The sequence below is a fragment of the Palaemon carinicauda genome, unplaced genomic scaffold, assembly GCF_036898095.1.
Source record: "Palaemon carinicauda isolate YSFRI2023 unplaced genomic scaffold, ASM3689809v2 scaffold316, whole genome shotgun sequence".
In the NCBI taxonomy this organism is placed as follows: Eukaryota; Metazoa; Arthropoda; class Malacostraca; order Decapoda; family Palaemonidae; genus Palaemon; species Palaemon carinicauda.
In genome coordinates this window covers 52,501-67,500 of record NW_027170830.1, presented here as the reverse complement: position 1 = coordinate 67,500, position 15,000 = coordinate 52,501, and the positions used below count along the sequence as shown (strand labels likewise).

Sequence of the window (15,000 nt, the reverse complement as noted above, 5' to 3'; positions counted from 1 at the left end):
TATATTACAGATCATATATATATATATATATATATATAAATATATATATATATATATATATATATATATATATATATATATATATATATACTGTATATGTGTGTGCATATATGCAAGCATATATATATATATATATATATATATATCTTAGTGCAACAGCAAATATCAACATTAGGATAAAGTATTTGCACAACAATTTCGCTAAAAATTAATTGAAATGGCTAATTTTAATATTAAACAATTTCTCTGAATAAGAAGTTCACTTAACAATAATAATCTATTAAAAAAAATAATTCGCTTATTTTTCTCGTACTAAATAATAGAAATTTTATTCACCACATCAACAAATAATTTACAATATATATATATATATATATATATATATATATATATATATATATATATATATATATATACAATCAAAGGTTATGCTTTGTTTCCATATGATGACAATATTTCTTTTTGAATATATGATAAATAAAATGTATTGAATAACAGAACAAATAAATAGGCCTATATAAAATAGCCACCCACCTTGCTTCTTTCTTCTGCTTTTGAATATTCAAAGTTAGAACACACGCGCGCGCACACACACACACACACACACACACGCACACACACACACACACACACTATATATATATATATATATATATATATATATATATATATATATATATATATATATACACACATATATGTATACTGAATATATATAAATATATATATATATATATATATATATATATATATATATATATTTATATATATGTACAGTATATATATATGTATATATACATACATACATATATATATATATATATATATATATATATATATATATTTACATATGTTAACATATACATATAAGATATAAATATTCAAAAAGTTATGTATATTTATTCATATATATATATATATATATATATTTATATATATATATATATATATATATATATATATATCATCATCATCATATACCAAAGGCACTTCCCCCAATTTTGGGGGGTAGCCGACAACAACAAGAAACAAAACAAAAAGGGGACCTCTACTCTCTACGTTCCTCCAGCCTAACCAGGGACTCAGCCGAGTTCAGCTGGTACTGCTAGGGTGCCACAGCCCAACCTCCCACATTTCCACCACAGATGAAGCTTCATACTGCTGAGTCCCCTACTGCTGCTACCTCCGCGGTCATCTAAGGCACCGGAGGAAGCAGCAGGGCCTACCGGAACTGCGTCACAATCGCTCGCCATTCATTCCTATTTCTAGCACGCTCTCTTGCCTCTCTCACATCTATCCTCCTATCACCCAGAGCTTTCTTCACACCATCCATCCACCCAAACCTTGGCCTTCCTCTTGTACTTCTCCCATCAACTCTTGCATTCATCACCTTCTTTAGCAGACAGCTATTTTCCATTCTCTCAACATGGCCAAACCACCTCAACACATTCATATCCACTCTAGCCGCTAACTCATTTCTTACACCCGTTCTCACCCTCACCACTTCGTTCCTAACCCTATCTACTCGAGATACACCAGCCATACTCCTCAGACACTTCATCTCAAACACATTCAATTTCTGTCTCTCCATCACTTTCATTCCCCACAACTCCGATCCATACATCACAGTTGGTACAATCACTTTCTCATATAGAACTCTCTTTACATTCATGCCCAATCCTCTATTTTTTACTACTCCCTTAACTGCCCCCAACACTTTGCAACCTTCATTCACTCTCTGACGTACATCTGCTTCCACTCCACCATTTGCTGCAACAACAGACCCCAAGTACTTAAACTGATCCACCTCCTCAAGTAACTCTCCATTCAACATGACATTCAACCTTGCACCACCTTCCCTTCTCGTACATCTCATAACCTTACTCTTACCCACATTAACTCTCAACTTCCTTCTCTCACACACCCTTCCAAATTCTGTCACTAGTCGGTCAAGCTTCTCTTCTGTGTCTGCTACCAGTACAGTATCATCCGCAAACAACAACTGATTTACCTCCCATTCATGATCATTCTCGCCTACCAGTTTTAATCCTCGTCCAAGCACTCTAGCATTCACCTCTCTCACCACTCCATCAACATACAAGTTAAACAACCACGGCGACATCACACATCCCTGTCTCAGCCCCACTCTCACCGGAAACCAATCGCTCACCTCATTTCCTATTCTAACACATGCTTTACTACCTGTGTAGAAACTTTTCACTGCTTGCAACAACCTTCCACCAACTCCATATAACCTCATCACATTCCACATTGCTTCCCTATCAACTCTATCATATGCTTTCTCCAGATCCATAAACGCAACATACACCTCCTTACCTTTTGCTAAATATTTCTCGCATATCTGCCTAACTGTAAAAATCTGATTCATACAACCCCTACCTCTTCTAAAACCACCCTGTACTTCCAAGATTGCATTCTCTGTTTTATCCTTAATCCTATTAATCAGTATTCTACCATACACTTTTCCAACTACACTCAACAAACTAATACCTCTTGAATTACAACACTCATGCACATCTCCCTTACCCTTATATAGTGGTACAATACATGCACAGACCCAATCTACTGGTACCATTGACAACACAAAACACACATTAAACAATCTCACCAACCATTCAAGTACAGTCACACCCCCTTCCTTCAACATCTCAGCTTTCACACCATCCATACCCGATGCTTTTCCTACTCTCGTTTCATCTAGTGCTCTCCTCACTTCCTCTATTGTAATCTCTCTCTCATTCTCATCTCCCATCACTGGCACCTCAACACCTGGAACCGCAATTATATCTGCCTCCCTATCATCCTCAACATTCAGCAAACTTTCAAAATATTCCGCCCACCTTTTCCTTACCTCCTCTCCTTTTAACAACCTTCCATTTCCATCTTTCACTGTCTCTTCAATTCTTGCGCCGGCCTTCCTTACTCTCTTCACTTCTTTCCAAAACTTCTTCTTATTCTCTTCATATGACTGACCCAGTCCCTGACCCCACCTCAGGTCAGCTGTCCTCTTTGCCTCACGTACCTTGCGCTTTACTTCCACCTTTTTCTCTCTATATTTTTCATACTTCTCTATACTATTACTCTGCAGCCATTCTTCAAAAGCCCTCTTTTTCTCTTCCACTTTTACCTTCACTCCTTCATTCCACCATTCACTGCCCTTCCTCATGCTGCCTCCAACAACCTTCTTGCCACATACATCACTTGCAATCCCAACAAAATTTTCTTTTGCTAACTTCCACTCCTCCTCTAAATTACCAGTTTCTCTTACTCTCACCTCGTCATATGCCATTTTCAACCTCTCCTGATATTTACTTTTTACCCCCGGTTTTATTAGCTCTTCAACCCTCACTAGCTCTCTTTTACATCCACCTACTCTATTCCCCCACTCTTTTGCTACAACCAATTTTCCTTCCACCAAAAAATGATCAGACATACCGTTAGCCATACCCCTAAACACGTGCACGTCTTTCAATCTTCCAAACATTCTTTTTGTTATCAACACATAATCCATTAATGCCCTTTCTACTACTCTTCCATTTGCCACTCTTACCCATGTATACTTATTTTTATCTTTCTTTTTAAAAAAGCTAGCACTTATTACCATCTCTTGTTCAACACACATATCTACCAGTCTCTCACCACTCTCATTTTCACCTGGTACGCCATATTTCCCAATGACACCTTCTACCTCCCCAGCACCCACTCTAGCATTTAAGTCACCCATAACAACCACATAATTCCTTCTACCCAGTCCTTCTACACACCTAGTTAATTCACTCCAGAACTCATTCCGCTCTTCTTCACTTTTCTCACTACCTGGCCCATACGCACTGACAAACGCCCAACATTCCCTACCCAACCTAACCCTTACCCACATTAACCTAGATGATATCTCCTTCCATTCCACTACTTTACCTGTCATCCATTCACTCAACAATAAAGCCACACCCTCTCTCGCTCTTCCCCTTTCAATCCCAGACACTCTACCAGACATTTCACCAAACATCACTTCACCCTTTCCTTTCATCTTTGTCTCACACAAGGCCAATACATCCATCCTTCTACTTCTAAACATACTTCCAATCTCACATCTTTTACTCTCTATCGTACTACATCCACGCACATTCAAACACCCCAAAACTAGAGTGCGGGGAGCAGTCACTCTCCCCCCAGCTCCATCTCTTTGTTGCTGTCTCACAGGATACTTTTACAGGAGAGGGGGTTCCCAGCCCCCTCGTCCCGTCCCTTTTAGTCGCCTCTTACGACACGCAGGGATAACGTTGGCGCTATTCTAATTTTTATATGCCCCCGCGGCCACAGGGGGCATATATATATATATATATATATATATATATATATATATATATATATATATATATATATATATATACTGCCTATGTACATATATATACACACATGATACCTTACATATAAGCCTATATAATTGCTGATGCCCTGTTTACATTTCAGTGTACATACAAAGAATAAACAAAACAATATATAAATAATTACTATTGAATCCAGCCCTTACCTTGCTTCTTTCTTGAAGGCCAGATTCTCCGAAGACGCGAATCTCAAATTAATTAATTTTATTCTTGAATTCATAAACTATTTTCATTACACTAAATTCTAGTTCAATTTATTCAACAAATCACTTTCATGAATTCAAGGGAAAATTTATTAGTTTTATTAATTAACAGATAAATAACTCTTTATTTTCTTAAAAGCGAATTGAATATATCACTTCACTGAACATTTATATTATAACTCAACTTGAATTATATAAATGGCGATGGTTTCGTCTCTAAAAATATCACTTTCTTGGATGGCGGTAGCTTCTATACCTAACCTGTCTATGAAGTGGTCCTTGGTATGGATTTTGGCTATGATTTAGGCCACATTGAAAGGTGCTGGGGTCCGGTGAGGCCAACCAATGCTATGAAGCAAAAGCATTTCCTTCAGTAAGAAATACTGATCGTATAATGGCTACAATTGAACCAAACTGTTTTCAAATTCATTGTGATATGTGAACAATACTGTTATAAAATTCACTGAAAACGACTGATTTCAAATTCACTGAGAACGAAACTGTGTTTTCAAACTAATTGCGAACACAATTGTGTTTTCAAATTCGTTTTGTGTAGAAGATTCCAAAGTTTGAGAGCAAAGAAATTCTTTCATATCGTTATTTTTTGTTCATATTTACGTTTCTTTCATCTCGAAAACATCCTCTATACATCATATTCACTTTCGTCCACTTCCGAAAACCTATCGTGTGTATATAACCTCAAATATGACACAATATTTACGATAGAAATCAAGTCAGCAAGGTTACACTCACAATATCATTACTAAACTGATCTGTTGAAAATTAAGTAAACAATAGGATGTTCAGCTTCAGGTTCAGATGTAAGGCATGGCCTTTACAACGGCTCCTCCAAAGTTTATCTTCTTATACTGTTTTGTCTTTTCCTTCATATCAGGTTTAATACTTGGTCTTCCACTGTCTGGGGTTAGAGTTCTCTTGCTAGCGGGTACACTCGGGCACACTATTCTATCTTATTTCTCTTCCTCTTGTTTTGTTAAATTTTCATAGTTTATATAGGAAACATTTATTTTAATGTTACTGTTCTTAAAATATTTTATTTTCCCTTGTTTTCTTTCCTCACAGGGTTACTTCCCCTGTTGGAGCCCCTGGGCTAATAGCATATCCTGCTTTTCCAACTAGGGTTTTAGCTTAGCAATTAATAACACTAATTGACATTAACTAATCGCTCCTTCAATTTGAAAGGCAGATAATAATTCTCCAGTATTCCATACTAAAGCAACTACCTTCTTGAATTATTCATAAAACATTTAAACCCCCGAAATTATCTAGAATTTATCATCTAAACAATTATGTGAATACAAATCATTTAAGAGTAAAATAACCTTTAATTTATATTTACTCCTGTAATTAATTTTTCAAAAGCACAAACACATGTGCATAATCTCTTTCGAAATGCATTCACTTTAGAAAGACTTTTTAATTAAGCGAAGCTTTTTAATTGATTAAACACAAACACCTGTGAAATATTAATGATTTTACTTGTCTGATTTTCCAATTCCTTTTTAAGAGTTAAAGCAGCTGGTTTTGTTATTGCTGTGAAACTACAAGCTATTCCAGAAATATTTCAAAAAATCACTGTTTGAATGATGTTTTTATCATTATCATCATCATTATCATTATCATTATCATTATTATTATTATTATTATTATTATTATTATTATTATTATTATTTTTTATCATTATTTTTTTATTATTATTATTATTATTATTATTAATAATATTAATATTATCATTATTATTATTAATAATAATAATATTATCATTATTATTATTATCATTATTATTATTACTTGCTAAGTTACAACCCTGGAAAAGCAGGATGCTTTAAGCCCAGGGGGCCCTGTAGCCACAACAGTGAAAATAGCCCAGTGAGGAAAGGAAACAAGAAAAATTTATTTTAAGAACAGTAACAACATTAAAATATATATTTCCTATATAAACTATAAAAAACTTTAACAAAACAAGAGGAAGAGAAATAAGATAGAATAGTGTGTCCAAGTGTACCCTCAAGCAACAGAACTTTAACCCAAGAAAGTGGAAGACCATGGTACAGAGGCTATGGCAGTACCCAAGACTAGAGAACAATGGTTTGATTTTGAAGTATCCTTCTCCTAGAAGAGCTGCTTACCATAGCTAAAGAGACTGTTCTACTCTTACCAAGAGGAAAGTGGCAACTGAACAACTACAATGAAGTAGATAACTCCTTGAGTGAAGAAGAATTAAAGTTATGCTTAAGGGTTTAAAGTCGCTAATGAATGACAGAGGCAAGAGACAGGACATATGATCAGGCTAAAGCCCCTCTCCACCCAAGCTAGGACCAGGGAGGGTCAGGCAATGGCTGCTGATGACTCAGCAGGCAGACTTATAGGCTTCCCCAAACCCCATATCCCTTGTTCACAAGGATGGTAAGGTTGCAGACACTGCTAGAAAATATGAAGCTCGAGCTAGTCTAGAACCCCCATCCAACAGATTGCCAGGCAGGGATGTTCCCAATAGGTTCACTAATGAAAACAGATTGCCAGGCAGGGATGGTCCCAATAGGTTCACTAATGAAAACAGATTGACAGGCAGGGATGGTCCCAATAGGTTCACTAATGAAAACAGATTGACAGGCAGGGATGGTCCCAATAGGTTCACTAATGAAAACAGATTGCCAGGCAGGGATGGTCCCAATACGTTCACTAATGAAAACAGATTGCCAGGCAGGGATGGTCCCAATACGTTCACTAATGAAAACAGATTGCCAGGCAGGGATGGTCCCAATAGGTTCACTAATGAAAACAGATTGCCAGGCAGGGATGGTCCCAATAGGTTCACTAATGAAAACAGATTGACACGCAGGGATGGTCCCAATAGGTTCACTAATGAAAACAGATTGCCAGGCAGGGATGGTCCCAATAGGTTCACTAATGAAAACAGATTGCCAGGCAGGGATGGTCCCAATACGTTCACTAATGAAAACAGATTGCCAGGCAGGGATGGTCCCAATAGGTTCACTAATCAAAACAGATTGCCAGGCAGGGATGGTCCCAATAGGTTCACTAATGAAAACAGATTGACAGGCAGGGATGTTCCCGATAGGTTCACTAATGAAAACAGATTGCCAGGCAGGGATGTTTCCAATAGGTTACCTAATTAAAACAGATTGCCAGGCAGGGATGTTCCCAATAGGTTCACTAATGAAAACAGATTGCCAGGCAGGGATGTTCCCAATAGGTTCACTAATGAAAACAGATTGCCAGGCAGGGATGTTCCCAATAGGTTCACTAATGAAAACAGATTGACAGGCAGGGATGGTCCCAATAGGTTCACTAATGAAAACAGATTGCCAGGCAGGGATGGTCCCAATAGGTTCACTAATGAAAACAGATTGACAGGCAGGGATGTTCCCGATAGGTTCACTAATGAAAACAGATTGCCAGACAGGGATGTTTCCAATAGGTTACCTAATTAAAACAGATTGCCAGGCAGGGATGTTCCCAATAGGTTCACTAATGAAAACAGATTGCCAGGCAGGGATGTTCCCAATAGGTTCACTAATGAAAACAGATTGCCAGGCAGGGATGTTCCCAATAGGTTCACTAATGAAAACAGATTGCCAGGCAGGGATGTTCCCAATAGATTCACTAATCAAAACTAAAGTCATGGACATGACTGGATCACGGGTACTTCAGATTGTAAGTCTCTAAAATTTTCGCTAAGTACCACAAGCTGGAATGAAAATATTTTGGAACTACGTTTCATAAACTCTATGAAACTACTCGTCAGAGATTTCGGGATGTGACTTGGGAATCCAAATAGTCTATAAAGTGTTCCAAAGTTCAAAACAGTTCAATCTTAGTCACATTATCGAAATGCAGTCTTAATTTCTTGTATTGATCTTAGAGGCTTACAGGACAATAGACTTAACAAATGTTGTCTACTATCCTACAACTTTGATGACAAATATTTTAGTAGATAGTTTCCAGAATGAAAAATCATTATACAGATAATTTTGTAAAATCTAGGCTTACCTTATGATGATTACAGTATTTCCTCACCATAAAGTTACTTAATTACATTACAGTAATGTAACTTATCACAGCAAAATTCAAATGTATGAGTAGAGTCGTTTTTAAATGCAATGCTTAACTTTAAAGGTCTTAAAGGTCGCTCATGAATGGCAGAGGAAAGGGACAGTGACATTGCCCTATCGAGCAGGAGAATGCCCTAGAGACTGACCACATTATATGATCACCACCCAAGCCCATTCTCCCCCCAAGCATGGACCAAGGAGGGCCAGGTAATGACTGCTGATGACTCAGCAGATAGACCTATAGGCTCTCCCAACTGCCCCACCCCCAAACCTTAGCTCACAAGGATGGCAACGTTGCAGACACTAAAGGCACTAAGGAGTCTGAGGGGGACTAGAACCCCAGTTTGGCAAACGCCAGGCAGAGACGTTACCAATCAGGCCACAACAAACCTGGTAGGAATCCCTTCTTCATTTTTCTTCAGTAAACAGGCTGATAATATGCAGACTAGAGTTCAATGTTTAATTATTTACAATTTCTTCCAGTTGATGTCAATATGGTGGCCGCTTGGACTCCTTTAGCTATTAATACAAAACGGCCTAGTTCGTAAGATGTGGCCGAGTTAATATCAGCGTAACAACTTTCATGGACACCGCCCCAGTATTCCCTCTTAACATATACTTACGCAACATCTTTATGTAACAATGTCAATTCTATAGACATAATTAAATTCAATTATTAATGTAAAAGAAACTATGAATTAACCTCGAATTTTTGCTAAAAATATCCACCGGAAGTTATCTGTAAAATATCCCTAAAATTAAATCCTAAAGGCAGCTCATGAATGACAGGAGAAAGGGACACTGACATTGCCCTATCGAGCAGGAAAATGCTCTAGAGACTGACCATATATACATATGATCAGCGCCCTAGCCTCCTCTCCCCCCAAGCTAGGACCAGGAAGGGCCAGGCAATGGCTGCTGATGACTCAGCAGATAGATCTATAGGCTCCCCCATAACCCCCATCCTTAGCTCACAATAATAGTGAGGTTGCAGTGACCAAAGAAACAAACGAGTTTGCGCAGGACTCGAACCCCCATCTGGCGTTCAACAATCAGGAACGTTACCACATCGACCACCACAACCTTAAATCATAGCATTTTCTAGATCACAGTCAAAATTAAGGCTAATGCAAAAAGTTGATTGCTGTATCTGTATATGAACTACATTATAAAGTGTTGCAGTAACTGTATCAATGAATTACTGTATTAAAAAGGTTCAAAAAAGATAAATCTACAAAAAATATAAAGGAAAGGAAGTTAGAGATACGCCCAAAGGTAAAAATCTATGGTTTAAATACAGAGTACCTCCTTCCAAAAAGGGTAAAGTTGATAGACAAAGGTTGGTTGGTAGTTTAAGATTAGGCCATTCATATACCACATAGGATATATGGTGAAGGATATCAGAGGAACAAGGTGGACCCCCTAGAGAGTTGTGGACTCTCTAGATACTAGGGGACCCTCTAGACGCTAGTGGAACCCCTAGACACTAGTGGACCCTCTAGACACCAGTGGATCCTCTAGACACTAGTGAATCATTTAAACACTAGTGGACCCTCTAGACACTGGTGGACCCTCTAGACACTAGTGGATCCTCTAGACACTAGTGGAATCTCTAGACACTAGTGGACCCTCTAGACACCAGTGACTCCTCTAAATACTAGTGAACCATTTAGACACTAGTGAATCTTCAAGACACTAGTGGACCCTTTAGACACTAGTGGAATCTCTAAACAAGACAGTATTGGACCCTCTAGACACTAGTGAACCCTCTAGATACTACTGGACCGTTTAGACACTAGTGAATCTTCTGGACACTAGTGGACCCTCTAGACACTGGTGAATCCTCTCTAGACACTAGTGGATCCTCTAGACACTAGTGGAATTTCTAAACACTAGTGAACCCTCTAGACACCAGTGGATCCTCTAGATACTAGTGAACCATTTAGACACTAGTGAATCTTCTAGACACTAGTGGGCCCTCTAGACACTAGTGGATACTCTAAATACTAGTGAACCATTTAGACACTAGTGAATCTTCAAGACACTAGCGGACCCTCTAGCCACTGGTGAATCCTCTAGACTCTAGTGGGCCCTCTACACTCTAGTGGACCCTCTAGACACTAGTGGACTCTCCAGACACTAGCCAAAGAGCACAAACAACATTATTTGAGTTGTCGGACAAACAAAAGAATTTTGAAAATGCTAAAAAAAAATCCACCTAATACCAAGTAAGATTAATAAATAAAAGAAACGATGAATACAACTGGAGAGAGAGAGAGAGAGAGAGAGAGAGAGAGAGAGAGAGAGAGTAATTAAAATGCCAGTCATAAGCTTAGACCTTTGGGGGTCTGGTTGGGTTCCCAGTGGATAGAGGAACCTATCCATAGCTTAAATATGGCCCGGAACCTCCACCACACCACAGTTCTCCAGAGCCTTGGAGAAGGAAACAACTTGGTCGTCTCGTGGTAAGATATAAATCAGTGACTATTATTATTGTTTGCTAAGCTACAACCCTAGTTGGAAAAGCAGGATGCTATAAGGCCGGGGGCTCCAACAGGGAAAATAGCTCAGTGAGGAGATGAAACAAAGAAAAATAAAATATTTTAAGAAGAGCAACAGCATTAAAATAAATATCTCCTATATGAGATATGAAAACTTTAACAAAACAAGAGGAAGAGAATTAAGATAGAATACTGTGCCCGAGTACACCCTCAAGCAAGAGAACTCTAACCCAAGACAGTGGAAAACCATGCCTCTGTACCATGGTCTTCCACTGTCTTGGGTTAGAGTTCTCTTGCTTGAGGGTACACTTGGGCACACTATTCTACCTTATTTTTCTTCCTCTTGTTTTGTTAAAGTTTTCATAGTTTATATAGGAAATGCTTATTTTAATGTTACTGTTCTTAAAATATTTAATTTTTTCTGGTTTCCTTTCCTCACTGGGCTATTTTTCCTGTTGGGGCCCCTGGGTTTATATCGTCCTTCTTTTAAAACTAGGGTTGTAGCTTAGCAAATAATAATAATAATAATAATAATAATAAAAAGTATATCATTAAATCAGAAGCGTGGGAAGTGCTACTAGGAATTCTTGGGTGCTCATCTTCTTCAACATTTGCATTTAGATATTTCTAAAATCTACTTTTGTCTACCATTTAGGACAAACGATATTCTAATAACAATTGCCCATGATTTCACTATACTCTTGCTTTTAAATTTAGAGCCCTTTTACATCTACAAAATCAAAATACATATTTATGCTTGGTTTATCTTTTTTTACTTTTTAGAAAAACTTTAAGACCTTTTTAAATGTTTAATCACATCAAAAGAAGAAAGATATTAAAGCATCATTTACTGTACCTTCTAGTTAATAAAGGAATAATGGAACCCAAGTATAAAATTTCCAATAAAAATTAAACTTTCATAGCTTTAAAACCATTTTATTTGTAGTGAATTACATAAGAAGCATTATCGCCTGTCATTTAACAAGATAATGCACTGTATTAATGCTAATTATCTGAGATTAATCAGTACATAACATAAAATAATTCAGTATTTACAGTTTTACCTGTGTCCATGGGTTCCCCATACATTTTTCTTTACCCATGCATGCCTCTTGCACGTGTCCATACATGACCCAAACATTTTTGTGTGTCCATGTACGTCCCTTATATTTTTTCTTTGCCCATGCATACTCCATACATTTTTCATGTGGCAATGCATGCCCCATACATTTTCCATGTGTCCATGTATGTCCCATACATTTTTCCCTTGTCCATGCATGCCCCATTCATTTTTCATGAGCTAATGAATTTCTCATACATCTTATTCTATGTCCCTGTATTCCCCATACATTTTTTTCTGTGTCATGACATGGAAATAATAAATAAAGATAAATGACGATAATCTAAAGGGTAACCATACATTTTCCATATGTCCATGTATGTCCCATACATTTTTCCCTTGTCCACGCATGCCCCATTTATTTTTCATGTGCTGCTGAATTCCTCAGGAATTTTTTTCTATGTCCACGCATTCCCCATACATTTTCCTGTGTCATGACATGTAAATAATAAATAAATTAGTAAATGAAGATTTAGAGGCTAATTTCCCGAGTATAAATGTTGCTATTATCCCCGTTTGCCTACATCATCAAATCATGATAATTTTCTATCAATCTTTAATATTTTGCAAGTATTCATGTTTAAGAGGTACTTCATTTAAACATCCCCTCCAATTCCTCTCTCTGTTCCAACAGAAAAACCATCACAATGTCGAAGTGGCTTCCACTGGCTTCACTATTACTCTGTGTCATATGGACACAGGTAGTGACTTCAGCTACTGTGAACTTTGAAAAACTGGCCGAGACAGAGTCATCACCCATACAACGTTTCTTTGAAGAGATAGCAAGGGTTGAGGGAAATCCGAACGTCAACATTACAGGACTAGGTTCACTTTGTTGGAATTATGGTAGAGCTTTAGACAACCAAAACCCTAACATTACAGGATTGGGTAAACTTTGCTGGGGTCCATTTTGTTGGGATTATGGCAGAGCTTTAGACAACCAAAACCCTAACATTACAGGATTGGGTAAAATTTGCTGGGGTTCATTTTGTTGGGATTATGGCAGAGCTGCAGAAATCAGAATCAATAATGCTACAGGTTTAGGTTCACTTTGTTGGGATTATGGCAGAGCTGTAGAAATCAGAAACACTAATGTTACAGGTTTAGGTTCACTTTGCTGGGATTATGGTAGAGGTCTGGACAACCAAAACTCTAATGCTACAGGATTTGGTACACTTTGTTGGGATTATGGCAGAGCTGGGGAAATCAGAAACACTAACGTTACAGGTTTAGGTTCACTTTGTTGGGATTATGGTAGAAGTCTGGCCAACGAAAACACAGATATTACAGGATTAGGTAAACTCTGTTGGGATTATGGCAGACGCGAAGAAATCAGAAACGATTATGCTACTGGATTAGGTTCACTCTGTTGGGAGTATGGTAGAAGTCTGGCCAACGAAAACACTAATGCTACAGGATTTGGCAAACTCTGTTGGGACTATGGTAGACAAGTGAAGATTGAAGCGGAAGACTTTTAATGAAGAACTTTAACTTGTGTTTTGGGATATGCACAATTCCGTAAGTATAATATATCATCAAATTTTTTTTCTTTACTAAATACTCGTTTTTTTAAGTCAAAAGCTAATTTCTGATGACAATTGTTTTATCAATATAATATAAGTCATCTCAAAACTATTTCCAAGTAAGTACTACCTAAATGGAAAGCCTATCTATTTCAAAATAAAGGCTATAAGTATCTTTTTATAGTTTATGAAAGATCTATTTTAAATTTTGTTACTGTTCTTAAAAGAGGTTATTCTAATTGTTAATACCTTCTCTTGTAGTTTATATATTTCCTTATTTCCTTTCCTCACCTGGCTATTTTTTCCTATTGGAGCCCTTGAACTTATAGCATCCTGCTATTCCAACTAGGGTTGTAGCTTAGCAAGTAATAATAATAATGCTTTAATTCTAAAAGTAACTAAACACTACCTGAATTCAACAACAAATTTTTAAAAATATCAAAAAATTTTATAAACTGAATCTTTCTTCATTCTGTATTCCAGCATAAGCTCCTATGAAAAACAGACCGACATTCACCATATCTCACGGACGACGCACTTGGATGAACATAAGAACATGCACACACTTGGAGGATGAACAACGATCAGGATTCTTAAAAAATATTCCTGAAATAATGACCCAAGGAGTAGGCGAGCGCAGCTCAATATGTATTGCTTGCCTGAACATAGGAACAGTGATGTTTTTAGCTTCTGCACACACTTGGGGGATGAACAACGATCAGGACTCTTAAAAAAATATTCCCGAAATAATGACCCAAGGAGTTGGCGAGCGCAGCTCAATTTGTACCGCTTGCCAGAACATAGGAACAGCGACGTTCTTTACTTTTTGCGAGCGAGGCGAGCCACAGCTGAGCAAAAATCATTAGAAATTGCTCAAAGAAAATCTTTTTAGGAAATTTACTGTTTCTTTACAATCTAAACATGAAATAATAACATCAGGCTAATTTACCAGCAATTAAAGCAACTATTATAAAAGCATGGGGTTTCATCTCAAAATGTGCATGTATATAAAGGATTTTAATATCATTATAAGCTTTGTTTCTTATTAGTTTTTATTGTAATAACAGTCATTATATGAGGTTATTGTAATTGAGCTATTTTTCTTTAAAAATTTATAGTTTCATAAATTTTTGCTTTTAGAAATATGGAC

General features: G+C 37.1%; 1 protein-coding gene across 3 annotated transcripts in view; it reads left to right on the top strand.

The window, feature by feature from the left end:
* Positions 1-15,000, top strand: part of LOC137636513 (uncharacterized) — a 22,417-nt gene that overhangs the window by 7,272 nt on the left and 145 nt on the right. The window contains exons 1-3 of one of the 3 annotated variants that reach the window (XR_011043120.1): positions 11,041-11,171; positions 12,962-13,845; positions 14,334-15,000. The exon at positions 14,334-15,000 is cut by the window's right edge and continues 145 nt beyond it. The gene's annotated coding sequence lies outside the window, so the exon portion shown is untranslated. Of the gene's footprint in view, positions 1-11,040; positions 11,172-12,961; positions 13,850-14,333 lie in introns of those variants that run through there. The other 2 variants (XR_011043121.1, XM_068368934.1) reach the window with 2 other exon arrangements.